The following is a 7,274-nucleotide window of genomic DNA, read 5'->3' as shown; positions in this document are numbered from 1 at the left end:
TGTTATCTCAAGTGCAGAGCTCACACTGAAGCCTCAGAAAGCATCCCTTTCTGTACACCTATTACATCTTCTAGAGTTTTGTTACCAAAAATCTGGAAAAACTAAAACATGCTTATTTCTAAAGAGTTCACCTAAAATCTTCTATTCCATTTATCTCTATTATTATTTATGTAAATATTATCATAACGCTTCTTACTGATAAATTTTGTGACAAATATTATGAATTTACAGACTTTCAGTAAACCTAGTACATTCAACGTATTATACTTAATATTGATGACTCTAAAAACATGTCTGTATTAATTAAATCAACAAACTTAAACGTGTTTTCACTCATTAAAAATTAGTCCTGGATCATGTGATCCTTTCAAACTTTAATTTGTTGTATTTAGAAATGTTTGATTTGTAAGCACTTACTTTCCTTTAAGCCAATTAAATGGAGCTCATTTACAAATTAATTTTTACATAAAGATAGAATCAGAGGGCTTCCCTGGTGGCGCAGTGGTTGAGAGTCCGCCTGCCGATGCAGGGGACACGGGTTCGTGCCCAGGTCCGGGAAGATCCCACATGCCGCGGAGCGGCTGGGCCCATGAGCCATGGCCGATGAGCCTGCGCGTCCGGAGCCTGTGCTCCACAATGGGAGAGGCCACAGCAGTGAGAGGCCCGCATACCGAAAAAAAAAAAAGATAGAATCAGAGATCTCATAGCTTCATTTTTAAACCTAGTCATGAATCAAATATTTCAACATAAAACTTATTAGTTTATAAATAACAGTTGGAATAAGTTAAGTTTACTCATTTGAGCTTTAAAAGTCTTCTTTTCCCTTTTTCTTTTTTTTTTTGCGGTACGCGGGCCTCTCACTGTTGTGGTCTCTCCCATTGCGGAGCACAGGCTCCGGACGCGCAGGCTCAGCGGCCGTGGCTCACGGGCCCAGCCGCTCTGCGGCGTGTGGGATCCTCCCGGACTGGGGCACGAATCCGTGTCCCCTGCATCGGCAGGCGGACCCTCAACCACTGCGCCACCAGGGCAGCCCTCCTTTTTCTTCTTACAGTTTTGGGTTCTACTAATTGAGCCAAGGCCATAGTCTCAGGCAATGTGGGTTGGGTTTGTATTTCAAAACTCTTTTGCTGATTAAAAAGAATTTTTTTTAATAATAAGAAATAAATGCACTCTCAAACTTCGCTACTAAATTTGACTGGGGGTTGTTAGCACTATAAGAAATAGCAGGCATGAGAAACACAAATTTTAGTAACAGGAATAGCACTATTAAGATTTTTTATAATCAACTTGGGGACATGTAACATTTTTCATATCAGTAAAGCCAGCTAACTTACATTAATATAGTAGGATAAAATACTATTAAGTGTTTTATAGAGTATCTTTCTCCATGATACTCATATTTAGTAGGTGACGTTCATATTTAGTAGGTGATGTTCTACATTTATCAATGAAAAAACAAGGCACTAAGATGCCATGAACACTGTGAACAGTTTCATATTTTAAAAATCTGACAACAGACCCTATGTTCTAAATTTCAACAAGATACCATCTCCAACTTATGTATACTTACCTTAAGCCTGCTTTCTTCACTCACTAATTCTTCAGCAACTAATCCAAACCAAAATCATTATGATTCACAATGGTATATTTGTCTTTATATTGCAGAGCCAAATTAATTAACCTGTTACCTACTGTTAGAATTTTGTTTTTAATTTTTGGTTATCAAAAATATATGCTGAATGTTCTTGCATGTTATGAATCTCTGTAGATATTTCCTTAACTTGATTACTAGAAGTAGAATTTGGGATAAAATAATCAGACCTTTACTAATTACTACAGCATGCCAGATCCTGCAGTCATAGTATTTGAGGTGATACAAAGACTAATATGACATAGTTTTTACCTTAAACTGCCTTATAATGTAGTAAGATAACCTCCCAACAATATATATATATATATTTTGCTAAAATTATATAAATATTTTTAAAAAACTATCACTACTTGACAAAAAAAAAAAAGAAATTACTACCTACTCCCAGTATCATATTCTGTTTTTCCCCTAAATCTCTCAGATTTAGTTCAATTCATATGAATGAGGGGTGGGGAAGTTGTAAAGTAGGCATCATGATTTTTTTCCATACATATATTCAATTCACCCAGCAATACTTATGAAAAAGATTCTTTTCCCAATTTATAACAGAGTGTTAACTTTGTCTTACACGTGTGAGCCTGTTTCTGGACTCTACATCTGTTGATCTATTTGTCTACCCTTAACCAAGGCCACATTGGTAATTCCAACGCCATAATGGATAGTGAAAGTTGATGCAGGCTAGTACAAGTCCTTCAGTTTTGTTGTTGTTGCTCTTGTTCCTCCCCTCTTCCTCCTCCTGCTTCTTGAAATTTGTCTTACCTGTTCTTGGTCCTTTGCAATTTCAAGTATATTTTAGAATCAGTTTGTCAGTTACACACACACACACACACACACACACACACACACACACACACACACACAGCCTGATGGTATTTTGGGGGAATAGTGTGCAATAAATATACAACTCAGATTGCAAAGAATTGAAATTATTTCAAGAGTCTCCCAGTCCACAAACACAGTATATATTCTTTATTTAGGTATTACTTCATCTCAATACAGTTCATAATCTTCTCTGTAGAAGTTTTGCATGTCTTTTGCTAGAATTATTGCTAGGTATTTGATTTTTTTTAATACTATTGTAAACTATAGTTAAAAATAACATTTAAAAGTGTTTGTTGCTGGTACATATATACAATTTTTAAAATACTGACATTATAGCCAGCAACCTTACTAATTTCATACATTCATTCTAAGCTGCCTGAAATTCTTTTAGATACTCTATGTACACGTAATGACAATTTTATTTTTTCCTTTCCAACCTTTAAGTCTTTTCTACTTGCCCTTTGCACTGGCTAAGCTCGCCAATACAATGTTGAGTAGTAATGGTGACTATGGATATTCTGTCTCACGTCGAATCTCAGGGGGAAAGTTTTCGTTACTTCAACATTAAGAAATACTTTTTGTAGATAAAACCCTTTAAGATATAAGATCCTTTCTACTCCGAGGACATGATCTGAACAATTCTAATCTTTTAAAATGCCTTTAAACTTATGGCTCGACCACATGATCACTTTTTATATTGTTTCATACGCACAGGAAAATATTGTGTATTCAGTCATTATTGGGTATGGTATTCTGTATAGGTCAAGTTCATTCATCACGTTACTCAGATATTCTCTTTGCTGACTTTTCAATGTGTTCTCTCTGTATTAAGAGAGGTGGATTAAAGTCCTCCACTATAATTGCCAATTTTTCTATTTCTCCTTTGTGCCATCATTTTTTACTTCATATATTTTAAAGTTACGTTATTAGGTTTACACAAAATTTTAAATTGTTGCACATTTCTGATGAGCTCACCTTTTTATCCCTCTTTATCTCGAGTTATCCTTATTTTCTTTATCAGCTTTCTTTGGATTAGTGCTTGCATGGCTTGTAGTAAAGGGTTAACACCTCAGCCTTGGTTTGCCCAAATCCTGTACATTCTAAGAAAGGACTGACCTTGACAGCTTCTGGGAAATAACCTCTGATCCCTTGGCATATCTTGCCTACAAATAGTTTTTTGTATGCCTGAGGCCTTGCTTTATCAGTTTGACTAGCATTATGAACTTAAATATGCCTCCGAAAAATTCACATATCGAAATCCTAACCCCCCTGGACCTTAGAATGAGACTGTGTTTGGATACAGGACTTAAAAGAGGTCGTTAAATTAAAATGAAGCCATTTGGGTGGACCCTAATCCAATCTTACTAATTTCCCTATAACAAGATTATGACATACAGAGAGATACCAGAGATGCACACACACAGAGAAAAGGCCATGTGAGTACACAGTGAGAAGGCAGCCATCTGCAAGCCAAGGAGAGAAGCCTAAGAAGAAACCAAACCTAATGACATCTTGATTTTCCAGTTTCCAGAACTATGAAAAAATAAGCTACCCAGTCTGTAAATTTTTGTTGTTGTTTTAAAATACACATGACATAAAATTTCCCATCTTGACCATTTTTAAGTATACATTTCAGTGGTATTATATGTATTGACATTGTGTGTAGTTATCACCACCACTGAACCCCATAACTCTTCATTTTGTAACACTAAAACTCTATACTTATTAATCAATAATTCCCCACTCTCCCCTCCCCCCAGTCACTGGCAATCATCATTACAAGTTCTATGATTTTTGACTAAATACCTCACATAAGTGAAATCATTCAATATTTGCCTTTTGTGACAATTTATTTCATTTACCAGAATGTCCTCAAGGTTCATCTTTGTTTAGCATATTACTGAATTTCCTCCTTTTTAAAGGCTGAATAACATTCCACTGTATGTATATACCACGTTTGTCTTATGGACACTTGGGTTTCCTCCACATTTCAGCTAAGGTGAACAATGCTGCTATGAACATGAGTGTATAACTAGCTCTTAAAGACCCTGACCTCAAGTATACGCACAAGTGGAATTGCTGGATCATATATAATTCTATTTTTAATCTTTTGAGGAACCTACATACTGTTTCCCACAATGGTTATGCCACTTTACATTCCCACCAATAGTGCAGAACGGTTCCAATTTCTCTACATCCTTTCCAACACTGTTCTTTTCTCTGTTTTTTTTTCAATAGTAGCCATCTTAATAGATGTGAGGTGGTATCTCATTGTAGTTTTCATTTGCATTTCCTTAATGATTATTGATATTAAGCATATTTTCATGTGCTTATTCCCCATTCATATATCTTCTTTGGAGAAATGTCTGTTCAAGTCCTTTGCCCATTTTTGTTTTTATGTTGTTGTTGTTGAGTTTTAGATATAATTGCTTAACAGACATATGATTTGCAAATATTTTCCCCCATTCTATTTTTTAAAATAAATTTATTTTATTTATTTATTTTTGGCTGCATTGGGTCTTTGTTGCTGTGCGCAAGCTTTCTCTAGTTGTGGCGAGTGGGGGCTACTCTTTGTTGTGGTGCACGGGCTTCTCATTGCAGTGGCTTCTCTTGCTGTGGAGCATGGGCTCTAGGCGCATGGGCTTCAGTAGTTGTAGCACGCAGGCTCAGTAGTTGTGGCTCGTGGGCTCTAGAGCACAGGCTAAGTAGTTGTGGCACACGGGCTTAGTTGCTCTGCAGCATGTGGGATCTTCCTGGACAAGGGCTTGAACCTGTGTCCCCTGCACTGGCAGGCGGATTCTTAACCACTGTGCCACCAGGGAAGCCCTATTTTCCCCCATTCTGTAGACTCCCTTTTTACTCTGTGGATAGTGTCTTTTTTTTTTTCTTCAGGTGACAATGACCTACACATTCTCATCTAATGAAGATGTGTAGTTATAGAAAAGTAATTTCCAAAAATAATCTATTGAAAATGATATTCCATTAGTTTCAATGATATTATTTGAAGTGGATAGTGTCCTCTGATACAAAAGTATTTTAAATTTTCATCAAGTCCAATTTGTCTTATTTTCTTTTGCTGCCTGTGTCTTTGGTGTCATATCCAAGAAAACGCTGCCAAATCCAATGTCATGAAGCTTTTGTCCTGTTTTATTCTAAACGTTCTGCTGTTTTAGGTCTTATGTTTAGGTCCTCAATCTGTTCTGAGATAGTTTTTGTACATGGTGTTAGGCAAGGGTCCAGCTTCATTCTTTTGCATGTAGATATCCAGTTTTCCCAGTTCCATTTGTGGAAAAATGGTTCTTTCCTCATTGAATGGTCTTGGCAGCCTTGTCAAAAATCACTTGATCATATACATAAGGGATTACTTGTGGGCTCTCTGTTCTATTCCATTTGTTGATATGTCTGTCTTTATGCAAGTACCACACTGTTTTGATTACTGGTGCTTTGTAGTAAGTTTTGAAATCAGGAAGTGAGTCCTCCAGATTTGTTCAAGATTGTTATGGCTACTGGCAGTCCCTTGAGATGCCATATGAATTTTAGGGTGGGTTTTTGTATTTCTGCCAAAAACATCATTGGGATTTTGTTAGGAATTGCATTGAATCTGTAGATTGCTTTCATCAGTACTGGCATTTTAATAACATTAAGTCTTCTAATCCATGAACATGGGATGTGTTTCCGTTTATTTATGTCTTCTATACTTTCAGCAATGTTTTGTAGCTTTCATTTTACAAATCTTTTACTTCCTTGGTTAATTCCACTATTTCATTCTTTTTGATGCTATTGTAAATGGACTTGTTTTTGAAATTTCCTTTTCATATTGTTCATTGTTAGTGTATAGAAATGCAATTGATTTTTACATGTTGACTTTGCATCCTGAAACTTTGCTGAATTCATTTATTAGATCTAATAGCTTTCTTATGGAGTCCTGAGGGTTTTCTACATATAACATCATGTCACCTATAAACAGAGATGATTTTACTTTTTCCTTTCGAATTTGGATGCCTTTATTTTTCTTGCATAATTGATCTGCTGAGAACTTCCAGTACTATGTTGAATAGAAGTGGTGAAAGCAGGCATGCTTGTCTTGTTTCCTGATATTAGATAAAATCTTGATGTTTATCAAGTATTGTTTGCTGTGGGTCTTTCATATAGCTTTTATTTTGTGGAGATAGTTTCATATATAGCTTTTGTTATGATTGAGATGATTTCCTTCTGTTCCTATTTTGTTGAGTGTTTTTATCATAAAAGGGTGTTGAATTCTGTCAAATGCTTTTTCTGCATTAATTGAGATGATCATGTTTTCTTCCTTCATTTTGTTGATGTGACATATTACGTTGGTGAACTATCATATGATGAACCATCCTTGCATTTCAGGAATAAATCCCATTTGGTCATTTTGTATAATTCTTTTAATATGCTGCTGAATTGTTTGCTAGTACTCTGTTGAGGATTTTTGAATCAATGATCATAAGAGACAACGTTCTGTAGTTTTCTTTCTTGCAGTGTTTTTGAGTAGCTTTGGTAACAGGGTTGTGCTGGTCTCAAAGAATCAGTTAGGAAGTAGTCCCTCCTCTTCAACTTTTTTGAAAAGTTGGAGAAAGATTAGTATTAGTTCTTGTTTAAATTCACCAGTGAAGGGCTTCCCTGGTGGCTCAGTGGTTGCGCGTCCGCCTGCCAATGCAGGGGAACCGGGTTCGCGCCCCGGTCTGGGAGGATCCCACGTGCCGCGGAGCGGCTGGGCCCGTGAGCCATGGCTGCTGAGCCTGCGCGTCCGGAGCCTGTGCTCCGCAACGGGAGAGGC

The sequence above is a fragment of the Physeter macrocephalus genome, chromosome 17, assembly GCF_002837175.3.
Source record: "Physeter macrocephalus isolate SW-GA chromosome 17, ASM283717v5, whole genome shotgun sequence".
Classification (NCBI taxonomy): Eukaryota; Metazoa; Chordata; class Mammalia; order Artiodactyla; family Physeteridae; genus Physeter; species Physeter macrocephalus.
This window is presented reverse-complemented; position numbering follows the sequence as displayed.